The sequence below is a fragment of the Vanacampus margaritifer genome, chromosome 20, assembly GCF_051991255.1.
Source record: "Vanacampus margaritifer isolate UIUO_Vmar chromosome 20, RoL_Vmar_1.0, whole genome shotgun sequence".
Lineage (NCBI taxonomy): Eukaryota > Metazoa > Chordata > Actinopteri > Syngnathiformes > Syngnathidae > Vanacampus > Vanacampus margaritifer.
In genome coordinates this window covers 4,673,141-4,698,343 of record NC_135451.1, presented here as the reverse complement: position 1 = coordinate 4,698,343, position 25,203 = coordinate 4,673,141, and the positions used below count along the sequence as shown (strand labels likewise).

The 25,203-nt window shown below is 42.1% G+C and overlaps 1 protein-coding gene across 2 annotated transcripts in view; it reads left to right on the top strand.

Moving 5' to 3' along the window:
- Positions 1-5,502: 5,502 nt before the first annotated feature.
- Positions 5,503-25,203, top strand: part of zfhx4 (zinc finger homeobox 4) — a 93,556-nt gene continuing 73,855 nt past the window's right edge. Inside the window, exon 1 of one of the 2 annotated variants that reach the window (XM_077553986.1) lies at positions 5,503-5,683. The gene's annotated coding sequence lies outside the window, so the exon portion shown is untranslated. Of the gene's footprint in view, positions 5,684-8,117; positions 8,495-25,203 lie in introns of those variants that run through there. The other variant, XM_077553984.1, reaches the window with a different exon arrangement.

The window sequence follows — 25,203 nt, the reverse complement described above, 5'->3', positions numbered from 1 at the left end:
TAACAATGGGGGAGGGAGACAGATCCCCGAGTTTGTTAGCTGGAAAGAAAAAAAACGTGACAAAGGAGGGAGTGAAAACACAAGGCCCAATCTCTGCTTTTTTAACGGGGAGCACAGTATGCACCTGGAAAAAAAAACATGCAGATATCAACACAATGACAACATGCTGTACTTGAAACATTTAGTTTGCCACAAAACCATAGTTCCCAAATAATGAATTGATATGGCTAATCAAAAATATCTGACTCTTTACCATACAACTTTGCACTTTTGTATGAACAACTTTGTCCGTAGCATAAAAATACCTTGCAAAATTATTGTAGGATGCTTCAGACAATGCAGAATCCTATTTTCCCCTCTTGCTCATCATCTCCACACAATTCTGACCAAACATAACCTGCCCAGGAGAGTGGGAGAGTAACTCTAACATGACTTACACAGTAGGTGTGTGTGTGTGTTTGCGAAGGAAAAGTCAGACAAAAGTAGTTAAAAGAAGAAGAAGCGCGGCTAACAAACAACAGGAGAGTTAGTGACCAAACAGCGGGTGACAGAAGGGGATAGGAAGACGGATGCTGCTGGGTGGGGGGCAACCTGGTTGAGAATGGGGATGAGAATCTATATGCGCTGGCCAGTGTTGTGAGACAAGGCAGGTTGCTGTCACTTTAAAAATGACTGTAATAAAAGTGACCGTCGGAAGATGGATCTGGTGATTTTGGCTTGCTAATCAGTCATCTGTGAAGAGGAGCATAGCCCAGATTCAGCAGTCGCCTGACACCTCTTGATTGATGTCCGCGCCTTATATACTGTATATTTAAAAAAAAAAGGCCCATTAACTGATTTTCTATTAAATTGGGTGGAATGTCCCAAAAGTAGCCAATAAGCACTCTGTTCTAATACTTTGCTTGTAGTCTGTTAATATTTTAGTTATGATGACATCATGAGAAATGTCAATCAGCCTTGCACAATTACTTTTGGCAGGTTAGCAGTGACCGGAAGACAGGAAGTGTGTGACTTCAAACCTCCTTTTAGCCTTGTAACATGGAAAAAATATATATATAATGACCCTGCAGCTGAATCTTATATCGCCTCATCTCGCCTTCTCTCACACACACGCACACACACGTGCACACACACAGCACACACACACACACACACACACACACACACACACACACACACACAGATTGCCTGCAATAATAATAACCCCACAGACAACAGCTTCAGCCACCTCCCTCCCATCCCCTCCCATCCCCTCACCCCCTCCTCCCACATACAATCAAACAAAGCCTCTTTCTTACCTTGCGCATGACCAATCCTTCCATCTCCCCACCAACAACAACCACCTCCACTTTTTTTTTTTTAAGTCTTCCACCACGCTCTCTATGCATGCTCTTTCCCACTTAACGGCAACACCTCACACTTCTCCAGACCATCCCACAGCCTGCAGTGTGGCACTCACACAAACACCCCAAATAAATGCAGCCCCGGTTTGTCGTTTTCCCATCCATCCCATCGCCTCTCCCTCTCTCTCCCCCTCTCTCCTGGCTGGTGCTGGTGAAATATCAGGGCAAACGGATTCCAGCTTCTTTTTTTTTTCTCTCTCTGGCTCAGAGGGGTTGTTCAGTGCTATTTGGCCCTGGGGTGCATTTCAACGCTTCGGATGTGAGAGAGGGACCAAGAAAGAAATAGACAGAGAGACAGATGAGAGAGAGGCAGTCCGCCAGGGTCAGACAGCGGCTTTAAAAACCGGAGCGTCGTTTAACCAGCAACCTGGGTTGTACTGTTTGCGTATGGTAGCTTTTAAAGGCCTTCAGATTATCTCCGTTTGTGAAGGTGGTTATGCACCATGACAGGTGTGCGGCCATCTTGGAATCACGTAGTGAAAGGGTGACATGCACGTAGCACGAATTCACTGCCGTAGCCTGTCCATAAATTTACTTATTCATGATTAACACTAAATATCATATCTAACCCCTTTAATATATACAAATGTGTGTTTTTTAAGACAATCTCCAATATTGCCTCTATTTTCATTCCACACACAATTTGCTTTTTTTTTTATGTCACCTTTAACAGCTGTAAAATAATTCCTCATTCTCAACTGGACTGATTATGAATGAAATGTATTTTTAGATTTATTTTTCTTTCTTCCATCCCTTTTGTAAACCCAGCGAGAATCGAGGTCAGAACACAGGGAAAAAAATGCACAGCTCAAAGAAAGACACATAGCTTTCAGAACAAATCACTGGTGAACTGCACTGTGTGCAATGATTGTGACATTTTGTTTGGGAGAAATAGCATTTAATTGAAGAGAGAAGACGGTTATGCAACCGGGGAAAATGTCTGCATTTCAACCCAAATTGAAAACATAACAGCGTTCATGTTTGTGTGTGTTGAGGAGTCGCTCCCAACACTATCCACTGCTTGCTTTTTTTCATACAAGATTTGGTTTACTCTTTTACCCAAAGAAATGGTTTCTCCCTAAATCGAATAAAACATATTATGTTGTTGTATTATAGAATCATGTTGGCAAATAAAACAGTAAAGAGGAAGTGTGAAATTTCACTTTGCTGTTGAAGTTCTGATTGCGTACATTCGGTTAACTTTCTCAAATCAATTTGAAACGTATGAATGCAGACTCTATCATTTTATTCAAAAACCTTTCCATCTATTTTGGCTATTATAATAAATGATTGTTTTTTAGTTATATTGATGTCTAAAATGTAGGTGAAGACCCCTCATGCAGACTTTATTTAGTGTGATGAAGCCAACAAGTGTTTTGTACCATCACTGTTAAGGTCATAATTTCCTTTGTCTTTCCATTATATACAGAATGTTTTCACACCCACACACACATACCCACGCGCACACACTCACGCACACACCCGATCTAGATTATCTTATTTTGTGCAACCACTTGACGAAATGAAATTGAGTAAAGTCAACACAGACACAATTTTTTTCAGTAACACAGTAAAGTGTATTTTATAAACAAGTGAAATCCTCCTCCCAAATATACATTATATTTATATATATATATATAATATATAATATTAATTTATTAATATAGCTATCGGAGAACAGGTTCTGTGAAGTACAGACCACATGGCAATAAGCTGATGTCGTGATGTCAATGTGTTGACGTCAAATTGAATTCTTGGTACTGACCAGGTAATTTGAAGCATTGGGACGGCCCGTTGAGTGTTAAGGAAGACAGAGAAAGTGTGAGTGAGAGAAAGGGAGTGTGTGTGTTTGGGGGGTGGGGGGGGGCGCATGGATGAATGGATGATGGGGTGGGAAAGTGCAGGGGTGACAGTCCCCCAGAGAGAGGCTGAGTTCTAAAAGGACCTCTCGGACCACCAAATTGACATGTTCAAGCTTGTGGGTTGTCATGAAGGAAGCACTCTAATAAGCCATGTGACAACATATAGGGTCTTACTTCCGAAAGGGTGGGCCTTCTCGTATAATCTTTTGTTTTGTTTTGCTTGGATTACATTATTTTTGTATATATTTAGTTGGTTATTTATTTTATTTCTGCAATTCATATTCAAATATATTTTTCCAAGATATTTGTGATTTATATTTTAGCTTTAGTTCCTTACCTTGAATAGGGATCACACAGGTGCTATTATTCCCATCTACTGCCATGTTACGGCTCTATAAGTGCATGTGCCTGAGTGATAATCAATAGGATTCGCTGTGGAAGTGGATGTGTGTGTTGGGGCATCACGCAGGGGTTTTTGGGGGTACTTCTTTTTGTATTCCCTCCCCCCTCCTTCCTTCCCTAGTCCATATACGGAGGACAGTGACCGGACGTGTGTCTATTAAAAAGGGATCAACAATAAAAAAGATGGCAGGAGCAAAGGGCCAAGTGGGAGGAGGGCGGCGGGGCGAGGTGAAGCTCAAAAGAAATCGCTGGTGCTGCTTTGGGTCTTCCTGCCTCTGTTCCTATCCTCTCGTGAGGGGAGGTGCCAAAAAAATCAGGAGGGGCGACCTCTGCTGAGTGACCCTACCGCTTTCTTCCTACTTCCTCCACGCCGCCACGACACATGTTCCTACACGCCGTCAACATGGCAGCCTTCCTTCCAGGTTGAGGCCATTGATTTGCTCTTATAAAATAAACAGAGTGGAACTGGTGCACCCCCCACCCTCCCAACCACCCTCTAACCCTCCCTCTCCTTTCTCAAGAGCCTAAACAGCTGTGGTCCCATGTAAATTTTACATGACTGGCACCTCATTTTACAACCACCCCTCCCCAACCCAACACAGATCTCCATATCATATTGCATATTAATGCATTTTATGTAATATGTCACTCTATTTGTCCACATTTGCATACCTGATTGTACCCCCCCCCCTTCCAAGTGAATGATTGTTGTATTAAAACGTTACATGATGCTGAAAAGTGATATTTGCTATGAAAACAAAGGGCAAAGGGAGTGGGGGTAGATGGCTTTGGAGGGGTGGGGGGGACAGGTGGAGTTGGGGGGTGATTCCCCTTGACCCCTAAAATGCAACGTAATCCAGTGTGCCCTCTTTGATTGGGGCATTTTCCTGTCTTAATTGTTGTCATCAGTTTGGCGCACTATCAGCAGGCATCTGGAAGTACTTCCAAATCTGTCCTATACCCCCACCCCCGCCCCCCGCCCCCCCAAAAAAGAGAAGGGGCTCCCAAAATCCTCTCTAAGGTTACTCAAATATTGATTAATTTCAATAGTTTACCCAATTAAAAAAAAGCAAAGACAGTTTGTGCCAGGAGTGAAATGTGCCAATTGTGTGTGTGTGTGTGGGGGGGGGGGTCACAAATAAATATGGGGTGTCCATTTGGGGTCTTGTTGGCTAAGATGTGATCTAAAAGAGCAGGCAAAAGTCTGCACTACTCTTTGTTTTCAGTGTAGCCCCTACACGCCCCCCACCCCCACCCCTCCCTCTCTCTCTCTCTTTCTCTCTCTCTCTCTCTCTCGCTCACGAAGTGGAGCGGAAGAGTGGGCTGATACCGGTCTCATGTTGCGTATGGATTTTCGTTTATATAATCGATCGAAATGTCCCAATACATTGATTTTGGGTTCAGTGTTTTACAAACAAGCGTTTATGGGTCTCGATTTTGTGTTAGGACTGATTCCAGTGTGACGATGATGCGCAAACACGTCCAGATTGTTTTTTATATTTAAAAAACATTTGAATAGTAACTAAAAAATAATAAAATATGTGTAAAGAGTATTAAACTACCTCGAGGGTGATTTGGGTTAACATGAAAAAAAATACAATATGTGCTGCCTCTTAATCAAATAAAGTGGTGTAAAGACACACACGCACTTACACACACACACACGTACACACAAAGCATTTCCTTCCCTGTGAATTTCTCCTTGAATTATATGCCATCACTAGTGTGTGTGATTGCGGAATATTAAATTAAAGTGGGATAAGTCGGCACCGAGGCGGGCTGCGTCCAATCCGCAACTCATTTCCCGTGTTGGAGCAGCGCATCACTGCTCCTCTGCTCTCAATGACAATGTGCCAAATGTGCGCATTTTGAACAACACTTTCCATATGCTATTATCGGATCGCTACCGAGCAAGAGAAAAACGGAATGCTTTATACCAAAGGTATCGAGAATCTGCACTTTTTTCACTGGCTTTGTGGTGTTTGTGATCTTTTTTGATGGGTGATTTTAAACGAGGTAAGAAAAAGGTACATTTGAAGTTGTTTTTTGTGTGTGTGCATATTTATGTTGAACTGTCTGATGGCTTTAGGGCGAAAGGTGCGTGGGAGCACACAAAATTGATGTTAAAGAATATAAGGACAAGCTGTTATTTTTTTCGTTATTTTAATTTTGTTTATCTTCCCTTTTATGGCTTAAATGTTGCTGATTATGAGAGACTTTTAAAAATAGAAATGTTGAATTAAAAAAAATTGTTTGCTCTTTTTTTTATTTCGTTTGCAGTTCATTAGGAAACAACTTTGCCACTGACGAATGATTTAAGTTAAATAATCTATATGCATAGATTTTGAGCTGATTTTTCCCCCTTTTGTTTTTTCATATAACCCACATTATTTTGTATCCATTTTATTCTTGTTTGTGTTGCTGTTTTGTGCACGTGTGTGAGTTATTGTGGAAGAGACAGAGACTTGGCCAGTGGGTCACTGAATGTGGCAGGTAGTGGGTCAACTGTGGGCTTTTTGGCGTGTTTTAGGCGGATTCTTGTGAGACATAGTGGGTCAGCCGTGTGCCATGGGGCAAATAAAAGTGTTTGTTTTTTTTCAACCGGGTGTGTTTATGTGAAGAGAAACGACATTTTCTATTTATTATTAATGCAAGTGTGGTGAATAAAAAGCATGCTTTTTATTATATTTTATCACATTTTTAAACACGTTTATCATATTACATAAATTAACAAATAAAAACATCAGTGCTTTATGATTTTTTGACGATAATTTTTGGTTTTACGAATAAATACAAATTAGATCGATTTTATTCTAAACTTAAGGCGTACTCACGTTTAATCAGAGCGATGTTTGCAGATAATTTATGAATTATGAATGTAGGATACTGCTGATATTGGACGTATGGAAATATGCGCTCCATTTTTAAAGCAGTCCTCCGGAGAATGAGCATCGTCTGCAGACATAGAGAGACATAGACCAACAACAGCCAGGGTGGATTTGATTTAAAGATAATCGGTGTTCAATATCACGTCCTTAAGTTAGTTAGTTAAATTTGCCTCATTTTTTAATTAGGAAAAACGGCAAAGTCATAATGAGCATATAAGGGGGACAAAAAAAATCACCGTTTACCTAAAGAAGAATTCGATGTTTTATGACTACCGTAATCCTCCCTTTCGGTGTTTAATTTATGCAATGAAGAATACGTCCAAATCTCCGATGCGCTACTTGATCATCCGTCATAAGAGCGACTCCGCCGCACTCTCAGGGCCGCCTGTGAACACATCGTCGCCGGGCTTTTGCAGGCTGCGAACCCCCCTGGAGGACAGGGAGGCAGTTGCAGCAGTAGCCTCGGATCCGGTGAAAAAGTGACAGCCACGACACCCCCACCACTCCCCATCTCTCTCTCTAAAGACCTGTCTCAAGACAGAATAACCAAGCCTGGGGTCGTGTGGCTTCTTAAGGATCCGGTCCGGTCCGTGCATGACTGCAAAGTGGAGCAAGTAGTTCACTTGCCAGTAGCAGCCTTATCATCACATCCAAAGCCCCGGTTCACTTCACCCCCCAGCTTCGACCGACACCCCCCCCCCCCCCCCACCACCACCAAGGCGAACCAGATCTCTTGATTTTCTCCTCTATAGAGAAAGTCTCGCCTATAAGCCGACATTGAGGAAACACACAGTAAACAGTTTGCATTGAAACGCTCAATAGGGGCACTTTGTGGTGCATCTTAGAAGAGGGCGGGGGAGGGAGGGGGGCGGTTGTAGAACTTGTACAGTATTTTTTTTTGGGGGCTCTTGTGAACCCACATGGCCCCCTTGATGGTTCTGAAGGGGCAACACATGCACGTATAGTAGATCACACATAGACCTTGACACATAAACAATGTATAGCATATTGGACATTTTGTCCACTACAGCATACGTGATTTCTTTATTTTGTATTCACCTATTTAAAAAATAAAATAAAATAAATGCTATATGTTTCATCATGATACTAAAACTCTTATTTTTATGTTCTTAATTTACAGTATGTTTACGTTGCAAAACATGTTATGTGAAAATATGCCTTTGCTTGTCCATCCTGTTTATTTTTTCTATTGTTCTGCTTGCGCATGTGTCTCATACTTTTGGATTCACATGAACAATGTTTATTTATGTTTTGCTTTTCGATCTATATCGCACTCATTTATCTCTCCGTGGACCTTCTGTGGTCGTCTCATTTGCATTGTGGCGACTGTTGATCAACTCACTAATTACACTTATTTCTCCCTCTCTCCGCCTCCTCTTCCTCTGCACCCTCCCTCCTCTCTCTCTCTCTCTCTCTCTCTCTCTCTCTCTCTCTCTCTCTCTCTCTCTCTCTCTCACTCACTCTCTCTCTCTCTCTCTCGCTCTCTCTCGCCGTCTCTCGACCCATTCCCAGAGTGCATATCGGGAAATGGACACACAAAGACATGCGCACTCAACTTAATCAGCCATTTTTTAAAAAAAAAAAAACAGGGCTAAAACGATAATAATTAGCAGAATAAAGACATATCGGATTTTCATTTCCTTTTCAACCCTCGGCGTTTGGCGAGCCTTAGTCCACAGGAGAGACCCGCGTTAGCAGCCCCGTCGACACGTCGTCTCACCGCCACCGGAACCAAAATAAGGGACTCTAAGACCGCTTGTGATTTTTTTTACCCCCTCTCCCTTTTCCCCATCGCAAAGTGGGAGGATTATTTCGATTTCACCTGTTTTTCGTAATTGTCTTCGTGAGCTGGATGTGAGTGTTTTGTACGAGCAAGAACGAAGAGGAGCGGAGGTGGCGGCTTTGGAGGGGGAAGAAAGTAAGTTCTCTCCTTTAACTTTTATTGAGTAGTTGGCTCGGTGTGTGCGCTCCATCTACGGCTCGCCTATCGATTATCTATCTGGCTGCTGGTTCACTGACATCGGGTCAGTTTGGAGAACAGGTGTTGGATGCCTTGTCTCTTTTTTCACACACTGGAGGCGGATGTGGACGCCGGTGTTGTCCGTGCATCTCCGGCAATTTGGCTGCAGCCACTCTGGGTGACTGCCAGCCTCGGAGGAGCTCTTTACGCACGGTTCCGCGACCACGATCCGAAGCCTTCAGGGACTAGAGCCGGACGAATACTCGCAACTGTCCCGCGACACCACAGCAAACGCTTCCTCGCTTTTGCGAAGCCTTTTCCAGTTCGCAGTTTGTCGGCTTTCTCGGACGTGAATCCCCCTCCTCTCACGTCTTCACGTTTCATTCCCATTTTTGGACCTTCTGGCCAGTGGACGCACCTAGCGCACATTTTGGACTTTTATGTGTGTTAAATTACGAGTTTTAACGACCTCGTCCGTTCACTTGCTTATCTTAAAGTACACCAAAAAGTAGTCTCACTTGTACTATCGCGGTGTGTTACGGGTGCAACCCGGGAGGAAGAAGCGATTGTCCGGCTGCTGATTGCATGCAGTCCGGGGGAGAGCGCTCACCTCCCCGGTGTCAGCGCGAGGAAGATCGGAGAGAGCCAAGCACTATCCACCGGCCTTATTCTAATGATCTATTTATTAAATAATAATAATTAAAAAATATATATACAAATACGCTAATCTACAATTCTAATTCGAAAACATTCGCAATTTAACATGAAATTGACTACATCTTTTATAAACCGTCCATCCATCCGTTTATGATTCATTTTTAAGGCGTCAGATGTTTTATTTACTTCATTTTTTGTTTTTGTTTTTGTTGTAAAAATACCTCTCAAAGTGGGACACAAGTGACAGGTCGTGGGATTGGGTGGAGGTCATCGATCGCACAGAAAAAAAAAAACATCAGGGCCAAAGGGCCAGTCTGTCTCCAAACCGAGTTTTAACCGCGTGTGTGTGTGCGCGCGCGTGTCTGTGAGACAGTTTGTGCGTGTGTGTGTTTGTGTGTGTGTGTGTGTGTGTGTTGAAACTGTATCTTTGAATGCAGGACAACCTTTTTTTGAGCAAAAATCTATTTCGGTGTCTTGTCTGCCTTGACTTCTTATTATATGATTTTTTGATATTATTCAGCCCCGAATCTATTTAAATGTTTTTGATTGAATATTACCTGCAAACTAGTATTCTTACAATTTGGTGTGGATTAAGACAGTTGCTAAAACAGAATGGTTACTGTTGTCTTGATCAAACTGATTAATTTTAAAATTAAAATAATGTCCTTCATATTAATTGTTGACATTTAATCAGATCAATTAATATATTTCAACACATATTTAATTTGATGTATCATTTTGCAAATCTATTCTAACCATCAAATAAAATAAAATAAAAACTGAAATGACTCTCTAATTGCATTGAATTTCATCAGTTCATGATTCTATTGTCTCACTATTTTCTCCTCTTGCAAATGAGTTCTTTTTTTAAAGGTTTGTTTGCAAAAGCGAGTCCCTTGTTTTTGTTTTTCCTTTGCATGATGTCTTAGCTCTATCAAAGGGCTGAGCGTGTATCTCTGCATGTTAGTTAAGCAGCTCGCTGTATTCATTTTACTCATAGCAGTGGAAGGGAGCGATGAGGAGGGGGTCGAATAAAAAAAAACTGTGTGAGAGATGGGCTGAGGACAATAGCTGTTGGCTTGAAAATGCTTCTTGATTATTAAAAGCTAATGCATTTGCAGTATTGCAGCCTTCATTAAGGGTGCACACGACAGGGAGGAGGGGTGGAGGGGGATGAGAGGTTACAGGGAGGAGGAGATGATGGGAGATGGAGAGAGAGAGAGCGAGAGGGGGCGGGGGGGGGGGGGGGGTCTGTCCTATAACTCCTGGGCCCGAGACACATGCAGCAAGAAGATTGGCTCGAGCCTCTCCTAGGGGTCGACAATGTGTCATTTCCACCCAGCTAGATTGCCCTCTGCCTATCTGATATTAATGTGCAAATCAATATTTCAGGGATTAAATTTCCCTTCTTCATTTTTTATGGTTTCTACCTCAATAAGTCTCCCGTCTAATAGAGGAGGCTGGATGATTTAGAAGCCTTTGCTGCCGCTGAGAGAGAGACAGAGAGGAAAAAGCGAGTAAGCTTTGCAACAAGGCTATCGCTGCATTTTAATGTTCATCTCAGTGAATCCCCATAGGCCTTCAGTAAGGAGGGAAGGAGGGCTATATCGCTGCTTTACACTGTAAAGACACCCACTTTGCCTAAAAAGGCAGAAAGAGAAAATATGAGTCCGGTTGAATACATAAGACGCTGTGTAATCCAAGTCGCAGGTATTAGTAAAAGCAACCCCCCCCCCCCCCACCACACACACACACACACACACTTCCCTACACACACCTCCCCCTTCTACATCCAAACTGTCACGGCTGAGCGAACACTATAGCTTACCACACGGCGGCCTGCTCGCTCTAACCATATTTCTCCATCCTCTCACTCATCCTCTTTTGATATTTGCATAGAATAGCGTGTCAAGATCAAGCAACATCTGGCGTATGTGTGCACGCTGCCACACAATGACCACGGTGGTGATTAGTGAATGGAGGAGCATATTATGATGAGAGTCATAACGCCGCATCTCATTGCGAGTCAACTAAATGAGCCTTTTGACTCCCTACAGACGTTCATTAAGGAGCGTGTGCGCCTATAGGTGTGTGTTTATTTAATCCTTCTTTCTGTGCCATCTGCTGGGTGCATGCATACATATGTGTCCAGTTGCAGGGGGGAAAGCCCCCTAAATATTTTTTCCCTGCTTATTCAGGCTTTTTTAAATGCACGTTTGATAGGGAGTGAGAAAACAAGTGAGGAAAGGGAGAAAGCAACAGAGGAAGAAGCACAAAGGAGCTCTAATTGTAGCACGACCGCTTGGCTTCCTCCAGATTCACGGACATTACAATGTGAAAGGCACGACCGCCTTGTCCCGGGCACACAAACACACACTTTCATCCACTTTTGTTTTTGGACACTGTCTCGTAGATCCCGATGTCAGCATTTTTATGACATAAATAAACAGAAGCGGAATGTCAATGACTATGTTTACATGTTACTTATGTATATATGGCCGTTGTGCTCAATTGGAATACCCCGTTCGAAAATGTGACGCACAGGCACAGACGTAATTTCCGCTTTGAACTTTCTACGGTCAATGAATGACATTATATTCATGTCACTCACCACACTAATAAAGTAGTCGGTTTCCTCTTCGCTCCAAAAGTGTACTTCTGTGCTGCGTCGCCATGTTTGTTTACCTCTCTTTTTGTCTTCACAGTGGGTTGCGAGCTGGACGCATGGAATTATATACACACATGTTGTGTGTATATTTACACTCTGTGGCATTTTTGTCATAGAGACAGAAATAATATGAAAATGCAGCAGAGAAATCAGTGTATTCAAGTTAGGCTCGCTTAGCGAGTGGCAAAGTAAGATGGCCGCCACGCATAAAATACTTTATCAAATAGAACATGCGCAGAACACAAACCAGAGATACCCCAATTGCATTTGACCAAATCTTCGGGTTAGAAAAAATTGTAACCCAGGGGGTCTTCTTATTCTGGTTTTTATTTTTTACATTTATCATATCGCAAAACTTCGACCTCCAAAATCATCACTTTTCAGGAGACCCCAAGATGGCATGTTTGTACTTTGCATTAACAAAGTGAGCAAGCTATTTTCAACACTTTACATGGGTCAATAATTTCTAAAAATGGCACCCACATGTGTATTGATCAAAATATAGATGTTTGAAAAAATTTCTGACAAAGGTTTCAGCCCCGATGCCAGCAATATGTTTTAAGGCTGTAAACCTCCTCACCACACATTTTACACACTTTTCTCAGACAGAAATGAACATTTTTACACATTTCTCTCTTGTTTGAACACTCTCAATGTTCAAACCTTCCTAGATTAAATAAAATAGACACAATACTGTAAAATAAAAAGCATGCAAGAGCCCACAAAAAAAATCTAAAATACAGCGACGCCTCAAAATGTTATAATATTATAGTGAGGGGACACTGTATTCGGGTTCTGCGCGTAAACGTACTAAATGTATGAGGTTAATTGTGAATGGGCAATTTCAGTTGGGCTCTATCAGGTGTGTGTATGTTGCTGTGTGTTATGTTTCCTTGTTGTGAGTGGCAAAGGAAGCTAAGAAGTGTGCTGCAGCTCAGCGTTACGTCTCAAGGAGGGGAGGGCTGGCGGCGCTGGTGGTGATTGGGTGGGTGTGGGGGGTTCCTGTGTCAGGCCTGGGGCACCACCAAGCGAACACACATACACATGCACGGTCTCGCTATCACAGAGGAGGGTTAAAGACTTGGAATAAGATCAAGCCTCTCTGTAGCTCCTGGGGAGGCTGCTTGTGAATATGCGAGTTTTAGTGTAATTAGCACTTAATTATATTAACATATGCAAATTGTCAGGCGCGAGGAGGGCTTGTAGCGCCGGTGGGTATGTGGGCTGGGATACAAGTGGTTCTATTGTAGCGCCACGGCAGGGAGAAAGAATAATGGCGAGCACATAACCAGCTCGCTTATGTAAATCTCTGGCTGGCCGCTTTGCCAAATTTCATTAGTCGCCATGACAACCTGCTTAATTGTGCTGACTAATGACCCATGATCTGCTGCCCGTCAGGATGGATGTCACCCTCACCCCCCGCACCCAGACACACAAACATGAGAAGGTTAGAGTGCGAGAGGCCCAACTGTCCAGATTAAAGCGGCTCCTATTTGCACACACGCTCCTCTTGTACCAACATTTGCATATTCAAAAAAAAATCCCCCACCATGACTGCTTGTCTGCTGTTAGTGCATCGCATGTGGTGTCAATGTGCGGCGGGTGGAGTTCGGGGGCGGGGGGCTTTGGTTGGACGACAGCGGTTCAGTGGTGTGTCACATGTGTAACGTCTGCTCAGACTGGCACTGAGACATCGCGGAGTTTGTTTTTGATTATGAGACACGATTGGGATTCTGTCAAGTCAAACAAACTAGCATAAAAACAACATATGGCCTTTTAAAACTTGGATTCCTTACAAATATGTCATTGTGACACATTTTTGTAAGTACCCCAACTCTCATCTGGTGGACAAATATAGTAGCCAAAGGTGGCTAAAGATTGGGCCTAGCTAGTAGTTGCATGCTAATCCTGTTTTTTGACAGCAACGTAAACTGATATAATTGCTTTTCAGAGGCAGGATAGGCAGTTTATACAAGTGTGAAAGCACGGGAAAGGGGATTAGCATTATTTTGCATAATGCTGGCCGGGCGCTGAATGGGGCATTGAATGCTTGACTGGGTGACAGAGATGAAAGGGAGATGAAATGCTCTACCCAGCCCCCCCTTCCTTGCCTCAGTCCTGCTGTCTCTAGACGCCGTTGTCGGTCGTGAACCGGCAACACGGAAATACCGGGCCTGTGTTTTCTGGCAGATGTGAACTGTCATCTAAGGCAACTCTTCAGTTAAAAGCTCTTGTGTAATTATGTCGTGGCTTAGGTAGGTTCTACAATCAATCCGACTGTTGCCACACTGAGGTGGATTTGTTGGTATATTGTCTTGTTACTGTGGACGAGAGAAGCAGGTGTGTTTTATGTGAATACCATGTGGGTGAGCTCTTGTGGTACAAGGGGGGTGACACAGCTTCAAATTGCCACCGTGACTTCCATGTGACCCGACTTGACTTTTGTGACTAATTTATGATCAACCGTCATCATCGGCCATTGCGTCTGCTGTATGGAAATGATCCCGGGATGAGTGGGGGTGAGATAATATGGTGGAGGGGGAACATGCAACGCCACAAAGGCCGACGCGGCCTGTTTTTGTTGCCTGTTATTGGACAGGATCCTCTTTCTTTGACCTTTTGCACGCCTTTGCTCGCCTTTCATATGCAAATAGAGGCCAGGCCAGAGGAGGAAACACGCTGGAGCAGAGTGGAAGAGGACAAAGACTTCCTCTTTCTCGCTCTCTTCTGCATCTCCACTTTTTCCTGCCTTTTCCCATTCTCAAGCAACTTGACAGAGTTTGGTGTGAAAGGAAGCGTTGGCTGCGTAAGAGAGGTGGCGATAGCATTCTGGCTGTGACTCTTAGCACTTGCTAGGATCAAGTAGGCTGTGGATCGCGAGTGTTTGGGTGGAGTGGGCCCTTGTTGTGTGTCATGCACATGGGTGACCGCTTAAACCGTGTCACAGGTAGCGAGCGGTATGGTTATGCAGAAGAGCAATCACACAGGCTGATAGTTTTCTCTCAATAGCCCATAATGACGCAGGAATCATGTTTCACCCGACTACAATCATGTGGTTTTTCATTTGAATCAAAAGTTATAATGTTATATGATGACAGAAAGTGTCATTAGTTGTTGTTGTAATGCGGATTGGATAATGGATGGATGGATAATGTAACGTAAAGTAAATGACGCCTCGGGAATGTGATGAGGTCATTTACATACAAATGCAGATATCGTGTGCTTAAAACATGTGTATTTTGCTTTTATTTTCACTTTATGTTTTAGGTTACTAAGACATACGGTAAAATATTCTTGATGGTTGAAACTCATGTTATCCCCTTAAATAAGCCACATTTAAAGTTCCATTTATTAATTTTCCATTAGCATTAGCATTCTAGCGTTGGATCTCCGTTCACCTCAATTCCCCATTGTTGCTTATACAGTCTTCAAAATGGCCTTGTTTGGGTTTCTAGCACCACCTGTGGCCCAAGACTTCTTGTTTTAAAACATCATTGCTGTAGAAAGAATAAAAACAAAAACGTATTATGTGTGGACATAGCTTAAATCACATTCTCTTGTGGGGTAAAAAGATACTAATGCAGTTAAGACAACGCCGCGCTAGCTAGCATCATACGCCAGCACATCGCTGTTTAGCGTGACACAGTTTCAGGACTCTTTTTCAAGGCTGTGTTATGGGAAGGGGGCATGTTATCTGTAGGAAATGTAATTTTTGTCCTCATTGAAATCGTACATTATTGAGCCCGGTTATCTAAATGTTTTTGTTGCTGTTGGTCTCGCGCCAGTCGGGATTGTGTTACCCCCTCTCTCTCGCTCTCATCTCGCTGGGCCTTCATCAATCTCTTTAGGGAAAACAGAAAGAGGGGATTTTTTTCCCCCTCCTCTCCTTCTCTCTCACTATGTTCTCAGTCCTTTTTCTCAGGCTCTCCTGCCTGCTCAGCATCTACTCCAGGATATTAGCTATGGGCCTGGCTATTTAATGCAGAATAATATGCTGATTCTTTGCGTTTCAAAGTGGAAGTGGGGAGATTTCATGGACCAACTGAGCCGTGGTTCTCAGTTTTAGGTCAAACAAAATGGAGTGCTGGAAGGCAAAACAGTGGCTTCCCCTTTTGTGTTATATTGTCTATTTGCTGGTGTCTGTGGCATGTTCTTTGTCATCTTTCATTCCGTCCCCTGCATGTTTTTCTCCTTGTTGTCAGCCATGTCATGTTGGCAGCGGCTGATAATCGCAAACACTCATCCACTTCTCCAAACTTTTTCTTTCATGCTGCACATCTGGCACACTGCACTTCTTATGTTTTCTTTAGCACAACAAACTACTTTTAAAAGAAATGTTAATGCCAAATCTCCAGCTGTTGGTTAAATGTCAAGCCAACAGAGCTCGGAAAGATGCCCTAAATTAGAATGGGAAAGAAAAGCTGCTGAATGAATGACTAAGTTTGCAGAAGGTTGTATGTCACAATAGCACAAGATGTCTCATGACAAACGATACATTCTCCTCCTTGTTTGCCAAAGACAAAGATGCAGATTGAAGAGCGCAGTCACAGGACGTTTGCACATTAGTGAGGAGAAGATTGCGTTGTGAATCAAATTAATAAAAAACCCACACATTTGTATACGCCATCCGCGTGAAATCAGTTATCCTCTTCGCGCGTCACTCCGTGCTTGTTCTCCAGTGTTAATGTAAGTGGCCGCCATGATGATTGGCATTTGCTATTCCTGCAGCCGATCGCACAGGAATACCAGGGCCATTGGCGGGGCTCGTCAGGGAATAAGTGGCTAATTAATTACGCATGACTGGTGGGTTTAAACAACAGTTTAATTAATGAAAAATGAGACAAGTTTACCAACGACTTTAGCCTGAGTCATGAAGACATTACCACTAATAATGATAAGAGAGAAATAATTAAAATAAATATTTCCTTTAACAAGTTAGAATTGAACTACGGTATCTGGAAAGAAGAGTTACTGTTTTGTAAAAAAGGCCTGAAGATCTCTTTTTTCTTTTTTCTAGTGGAATGATCTAAAACAGGCAAGCTTGTGTCTCCACATATCCCCTGGGGAGACTCCAGCCAACACTATCCCTCTCAAACCCGGACTTTTCCTGCCTGGCACCAGCCATGGAATAATCTTTAATTATTTGCTTTTTAAAAGGGAGGGAAAAAATTAGGCTTTTTGTGTGACAGTGGAGAAAAAGAAGAAGAGCAGAGCGGGCGCAGGAATGTTCCTGTGTATGAAATTGTAGGTATTAACAGGGGCGGATTTGTCAGTGGTTTTGGCTGATGAATCAGCTCTCTGCCCCTAGACTAAATAAAAGAGGGGGAGCTTTGTCTTGTTTCATCCCCGTTTGGATGAGCAGATAGAAGAAGGCTGTGCTGGAATTGTTAAAAAAGCAAAGCATGCCTCTTTTGCCTTGCACGTGAAACCAAACAAATGTCAGGAAGTGCTGATGGATCGAGTTTTTATAGTGTTATTATAAATGCAACAGAAGAAACTATTACAAAGTAACCATTTATTCCATACACTGCTTGTCTAAGATGTAGTAATAAACATATTTGAAAATGTAAGGCAGAAAGCTGACTCTATGGCTGTATTTTCTTGCATCCTATATATTATTGACATATAAGAAAAAAAATAACTAGGACTTACTTTGTGTTTTTATAAACATTTATTACACAGTGGGTAAACATTTTTTGGGTTGTTAAATGTCAGTATTTTGCACGTCAAGTGTCATTTCTTAGCGAGCAGGAAAATAATGGGTCCATTTCGTCTTGGTTCTCCTTTCAGCAGGCTGGTCCTGGATTATGCGTGACATGGCCTTCTTCTTCTTCTTTTCCTTTCGGCTTTTCACTTCAGGGGTCGCCACAGCAAAATCAGTTGCCTCCGTCTAACCCTGTCTTCTGCATCCTCTGCTCTCACACCAACTACCTTCATGTCCTCTTTAACTACATCCATAAACTTCTTCTTCACATGTGTTTATTTGATAAAGGGACATTTCGGAGCTAATCTAAAAACCACACTTACTGCATCTGACAGTTGTTTGTTTGTAGTGAAATCAAATTAAAACATACTTTTTTTCCCATCTCAACCTTCACCAACTCACCCCCCTCTTCATTCTCTCTCATGGTAACCAGAAAAAGTAACCATGATGGCCTAAATAATGCTTTCCTTGTTTTTTTTGTGTGAGAAGAAGGCAAACTAACAACAGCTGTCAGAAAGGGGGAAAGAAGGGGGCATCGAGTTGTTTAAAAAGCAAATGGCTTTGGTCTAAAGTTCATTTGGAGACCTCTCTAATTAAATATAGAGCCAAAAGCTTAAGTTAATTAGTAATTCCCTGGGTCCAGAAATTAGACCTGTCACGAGTATTCAAGGCAAAAGGTTTGTGTTGTTTTGTTGTCTGCACCAGTATTCAGCAACATACTGTATTCATGCTTGTTGTTTTAGTTTTCTTTTCTTTTTTTCTTCTGACGGCTAAGTGAAGTGCGCATAGCTTTTGGCGTATGTCAAGGTACCAGCCCTATGATTATTTTTATGAAGAAAATAGCGAAACCTGAAGAAGGCGGATGTGGTGTTTAACCAACATTCATGATAACCTGAGAAATAAAAGTAGGATTGATCGCTATGTGTGACAGTTAGCTCTAGAAGTATGACAATGACAGAGTTTTGGGTATTAAATTGTGTATTGGATTTAACATACTAAAATAATGACTACATGAATGCCTACATTAGTTTAAGAGATTTACCACTGGATTAGGTTGACCAAACATCCTCTTTTGCCCAAACACTTTTACATCCTTCCTATGCGTTTGTTTAAAAAAAATGTAAGTCATGGAAATGTCCGGTTGTCATTGCACAGCAAATGTAAGACGGAGTGCACCATGTTACCGCAACTGTTAGACCGCGGACTGCTACCACGTAGATTGTGAGGGGTGTAGGAGAAAAAAATGATGGGTGGATTTTGTGCGTGCGTGTTATTATTGCTTTACGTACATGAAAAAAGTATTTTACTCTTTTGAAAGAAAAAAGTAGGTCAGCGTTTTACGTGCCTTACTTCTTAAGTGTTCAAATAAGGTTTAGCTATATGCGGCCCAAAACTTAAGGTCACTGGTAACGCTCTGTGCTGCCAAACAGGAGGGAGTTTGATCAATCCCGTCTCGCCCCATTAAAAAAAAAGAAAATGAAAAAAAAAGGTTGATCGTGGAGCAAAAGAACATATATATATGAGCATTAGAACATTCTATTATTATTCATTAATTTGTCAAGTAAGACTTCAAACAAATTATGATTTTCCCCCCTGACCCATACAGAAGAGCCATACGGTAAAATAATTATGATGTATGGCATCTTTAAATAAACTTCGAGTTTTATTTAAGTATTTCGAGGCCGGCCCGAGTGACCTTTTTTTTTGGAAATGAAAATATGGTCACCCTAAACTGGATGGAAAATAGTAGCTACATTTTCAGCATTTGAAAAGCATTTACACAATTCAATCACATGAACTTAATTTGCTATGGTATGATTCTTCACTACAAAACAAAATCATTGAACCACTATTGAAATCAACGAAATCTGTCATTGTCAAATAAATATAGGATTTACAAAATCCTGTAAACCGCTGGTAACATTCAAGAGCAGGGAAGCCAAAGTAGACCTTGCAGGAAAAAATCTAAAACGGCTCCTGAAATCTGCACAAAATGTCTGTAATTTCCTAAATAGTAAATATATATAAATAAATTATATACATATATACATAAACACTCCAAATTGTCCCTAGGTGTGAATGTGAGTGTGGTTGTTCGTCTCTGTGTGCCCTGCGATTGGCTGGCAACCAGTTCATGGTGTACCCCGCCTACTGCCCGAAGCCAGCTGGGATAGGCTCCAGCACCCCCGCGACCCTTGTGAGGAAAAAGCGGCCAAGAAAATGGATGGATGGATGGACATATATACATATATACATATATACATATTTTTTTCAAATCCTTTTTAAGAGTGTAAAAAGCTATTGTCCAAAAACTTTTGGACTCACGTAGCTACACTTTTACCTCTTTTATCTTCCCAGAATTTTTCCATTCTTTCCAAAAAAATGTTTTATCTTTTTTTTCTTCACAAATCAATGAGTCAGAAATACGAGTTGCTTCACAAGTGGGCCAGTTGTGATAGCACAAAACAAGCAAAGAATTTGGGGCTCTGGCTAGTTGATACAGTATAACCGGCCTTTTATATTTGCCAGGTGGATGTGAAATGCCTGCGTCAGAGACTGCGCTCTGTGTCTGTCTGTGAGTGTGTGCTATCCTTGACTGACGTGGACACTGTTTGCTTAACCTCTTCTGCGCTGCGCTGCCATGGCCTTGTCAACTTAAGTGTGTGTGCGGGTATGCGCGTGTATTTGTGAGTGAGAGGGAGCAAAGGTAGTTTTCTTTTTTTTTTTTTATATTCCCAGCAGTTTTTTTGCTAAACAAACCCGCTGAGAGGCTGAGTGAGAGTGTGAGAGGGGTCTGAATCAACACAAATGAGTGATTTGTGTTGTTTTTTTGCTCCCCCTCGCGCTGGCACGTAATTGTGTGCATCCGCACACCCCGAGAGAAAACATTTTTAGAGATTTTTTCAGGGCTCTGTATTTAGCAGGATTAATAATTTCACTTGGCAAATAATCCCAGTATGGAGTGTGTATGTGTGTGTGTTGCCCCATGCTTTAGCTTCATCCCAAAGATAAGGCCATGATTTATGTAACGGCTAAGCTCTTTCATATTGTGTATGTTGTACCTTACAAGAGCATGATGAGCATGCTAGATTAATATTTATTTAGTACGGGCAAATCAAGGATTAAGCAGTCATCGTTTTAGCGTTAATCCACGTCTCTGGTGAGATGCAGAGACAAAGCTAGGCAGATTACCATAGACAACGCGCCACCAATTCACAATTAGTTGTCAGCTAGGACCAGAAATGGACAGAAGACGTGCTAACATGCTCGGAAACACAGTTCGGCTTTTGTTTTTGTTCTGGACCTCCCTCATTAAGAAACTCACATTGGCATCAGCAGTCTTTTGCCTGACACTTAGGTGTCTCATGATCTTTCCGCTGTTCATGCATAGGCACTCACACACTCAGGCCGACACACATGCATGAGCAATGAATACTTCTTTCTTAGCTGCAAGCACGTGGGAGCAGACGGATAGCTGGCTCGTACCGTGTGAGAGTGCAGGCGTGTTGCGAAGTTTCATGTTGAGTCGGCAAATCAAATTACATTCTTTGCTAATTGAGTTAAACCGCTGTGGTGGAGAAGTGGCGAAAAGATGAAAGTAATGTGGGCATGTGTTTTGTTTCTGTAGTTTTTTTTCTTCTTTCCAGGCGCTAATCTTGTTAGCGCTTAGCACTCTCAGGTGGGTTTTCTTTTAAGGCCTAGCTAAAATAGTGCCATTTTGGGCCCTTGTTTGCATAATAACAGCTCAGTTAGTGTCACAAATCAAGACAGTCCCATTTGAGCCTTGTGTCTCGAGTTCCATGGATTTCGGTAGCTATGTTATTTCGTCACATTTTACGCAGGTCCTGTCCCAGTGTCTCACTTTTTATTAGTCCAGTCAGCAAGCCAATTGTTTGGGCCATGTGCACGAATGTGTCAATCACAGTTGTAATGGTAACTTATACGATAAACCAATTAAAAAGGAATATAACTGTTAAATACCTTCCTATTTATTCTCACATTCACGTTTGTGTTCTCATTCTCATTCACATCGAATGGCTTGCAACCCATATTTTTGTCATACCGGATCTACGACTACTTTCTGCTTCTTTGACTAAGAATCCTGGGAAAGGTAGTCCTAATAGCCAAATGTTAGAGTTACTTACAAACTTACAAACATTTCAATAAAGGTTCGGAAATTCAGAGAACACAAAAACAGAGTGCCAGTGCGCTCCGATTTGGGACAGTGGGCCAGAGCTTGGGGCAGTCGGAGATGGAAACGGTACTAGCAAGATGCAAGTGTTGTGGTCTGACAGGGGATATACATATTACAAACGTTATTCACCACTTAACATTCGTGTACCATGGATAATTCTGAAGTTGGTAAATTATTAACTTTTTTGGGGAGGTTTTTGGTTTTGTGGCGCTAGGTCTGGGGCGTTTCTTAATTAAGGTGGTGGTTGTTAGGCTGGCTTACGTTGTCGTTAGCTAGCTGTGTGGGCTAGCAAGTTGATTACTACTGAACCGAGTTGTCAACAAAACACACTGGTGTGTTTGGAAATTAATAGGAGTGGACCACACTTTTCCTCACTGAACATACACACTCTCAGTTTAGTGCACAGACTTGAGAGCATATTGTCTAACGTGCCCAAAATGTGGGACTCCGAGGCAAACAATACGATCAGCTTCCTAAATACTGAGCAAAAAAAGGTTGAATAATGTTGAGTGCATTAATTGTTTAGTGCTGTTGAAATGTCAGCCAAGATAGCATTTAGCATTAGCTAACCTAATATTTCAACCACCGGTCACCAGATTGACTAGTGATTAAATATGTTATAACTTTGTAGTTCCTCTTGAGAATTTATGGTTTACTTACTTTTCAGTGAAATTGTAATGTCAATCTGGTCACCCCCCCCCCCCCCCCCCTTAAAAAACTGATTATAACAGCATACCTGCCCTGGTGGGGGCACACAAGTGTATACGACATAACACTAACAGGGTTACTCCAACGAACAGCAAAAGGGCAAAAGCAGGATCACCGCAGGGCTGAAGTTGTGCACTAGGGAGGGGGCGCAGGATTTAGGATGGAAGGAGGGGGTTCCAAAGCAGATGTGAGCCTTAAGAAGAGAAACACATAAAAAAGGGATGCACAGACGAGTCTTGCTGCGATTGGAGAAAAGCCAGGGAGAGCAAAAAGAGAGAGAGAATGCCATCCTTACTTCCCCTTTGCCCTCTTTCCTCTCGCTCACCCGGCCGCTGAATGTTAATGGATTTTCTGCCCCCTCATCCAAACACATACACACACTCTCCAATCCCTCCCCATGGACACTGCTGCATTGTTTGTGGTAGTGCCTCTATTCTTTCAAACTTAATTACCTTCTTGCCTTTTGTGGCATTGGGGTGGAAGTTTCTCTCTCTCTCTCTCTCTGTGGCAGTGGAGGTCGTCACACATTCTTTTGGCTGTGCATTCCCTTAATCTGGGGTGGGTGGGCAGTGCGAGTGTGTGTGTCTATTGGGGGCGGGTTATCAGGGTGAGGGTCCAAAGAGGGGAGCTTCTTCTCTGCTCCCGAGGTGGCTAAAGCAACCCCGTACACCCCCACCCTCATGCACGCGTGCATGCATGTGCGCAAGTCATAATATTCAGGGCATAGGCTGCCCTTTGTTTGTGCGGTTCATTTCCAATCAACCTTAATTAACTGGAGAGTGTTTCCAGATTGCCAGCAAAAGAAAAATCCCCGCTTCCACCCCCAACACCCCCCCACCCGCTTCATTCCACCTCCCTTTTACCCTCAGCCTCTGCTGTTTTGAGTTGGAGGACGGAAAGAGGAAAAATTGGAAGCATTAGCTATGTAGATTGGCTTCTCCTTTGATGCTGAAAAAAAAAATCTTTAGCAAGGGCCGTAATTGCAGACTGTGACCCAGCAGTGTCTGACTATTTATTTTAATGTTTCAGCTTGGGTTCATTTGGAAATATTGCTGAGTTTTTACGCATATTTAGACTGGACTGTGTAAGCCCATTTAGATACAAAATGAACTCTCGTCAAAGTTGTCTTGTATCGTTCAAGTATTACCTTTGATAAGGCTCATATTGAATCATAATAGTTTGGTTTAGTTTTATCAGTCTTAAGCAACAACTGGTGGACCAAGGAGGTATTTTCCCACCATCTTGGTTAACTTTAGGCCTACAAATGAGCTTGTGAAATCTGACCCCAGCAGCTTTTCTGACCCATCCTATCTCTTAACATATCCACACAGCCGGTAGTCAGCAAGTTTAATTTTGAATCTGACTTTTTGATGCAGGGGGGCTTGTTTTTTTTTCCCGACATCAGCCTGGTATTGTCTTTCACTAACAATGACTTATCAGGTGTGGAGCTGAGGGCAGTTTAGTGTAATGTTACCTGAGCATGCAGTCAGGCCAATTTAGCTGTCATCAAGCTGAGTGATAGGTGCTGCATACCTGTTCCTGCTCCAGCGTGAAAATAAGGAGCCCCTCTGACCACTCAATCTTCTTTTTTCCCCTACATAATTCTCAAAAATACTTCAAATTTTCCCCTGCGTGGACTTGACTATTGACACTTTTCCAGTGGCGGAAGCAGATAGCAAGGGTTCAAACTCAAACCTGCAGAGCGGTATTTTTGACATGGTTGCTGATTGGTTGAGCATATTTATTTGCAACCTTTGATTGACAGTAGTGTTTTACTTCAGTCTTCTGATTTCTACCTGACTTCTCTCTTCGCTCCAATAAACTTGTGCTCCTTACTTGGGATTAGGATTAGTGCTCGATACGGGAATGTATCGTTGTCTATGCAATACATTTATCGATACGGAGGCGTCAGGCATTTTGGCCAGGTACGGTGTTGCCGGTAAACCAGAAGTGCTGGTAACATTAGAAGAACGAATTTTTGCCATCCAGCACAATAAAAATGTCATATGGGTATACATAAGTCTTTGTTCATACAAATGTATGTTAAGTTATGTAAAATAGCGGGATGTGTATCGCTTGAAGGCCATGTACCGAAATACATGTGAATTGCGATGCACATCGTATCGTGACCCCTGTAACGTGGTATTTGTTGTATCATGAAATGGATAACAATATTCAGCCCTACTAGGGATAGACTGATTATTGACCTGGCTTATTATCAGTGCCAGTATTTGGCATTTTGATAGATATCGGCATTGGCCTTTTTTCAAATCTTCCGGCCGATAAGAGATCATATTAATTATTATTATTTATTTTTTTTTTTTTACGTTCGAAGAGATTCTGCTGAGCCCTGCACTTTTTGTTTTTGTTTAAACTTTAAACAAATCTAAGACAACTAATCTTGACATTTGAGTTATACTGAAATTTTGGAAACTTTATTTATTTATTAAAATTTTAAAGAACTACTGTATTTATTTGTGGAGGTGATCATTTAATTTTCAGACATGCTGCTGCACTTTTACCTTAGAATTGGAGAACAAAGACATCTATTGCCCACGATAGACACTAAAACTGTTAACATGTTGTAAATTTGAAAAGGTAAAAAAGCTAATAAACATGCTTAAAGGCATTTTAGGTAAAGTGTTGGTGCTTGTATAAAACAAAATTTTGCCATAAATATTTTCCTTTTTACTGCGAATGATATTGACCTCCTTAACTGCTAATAATCAGTATGG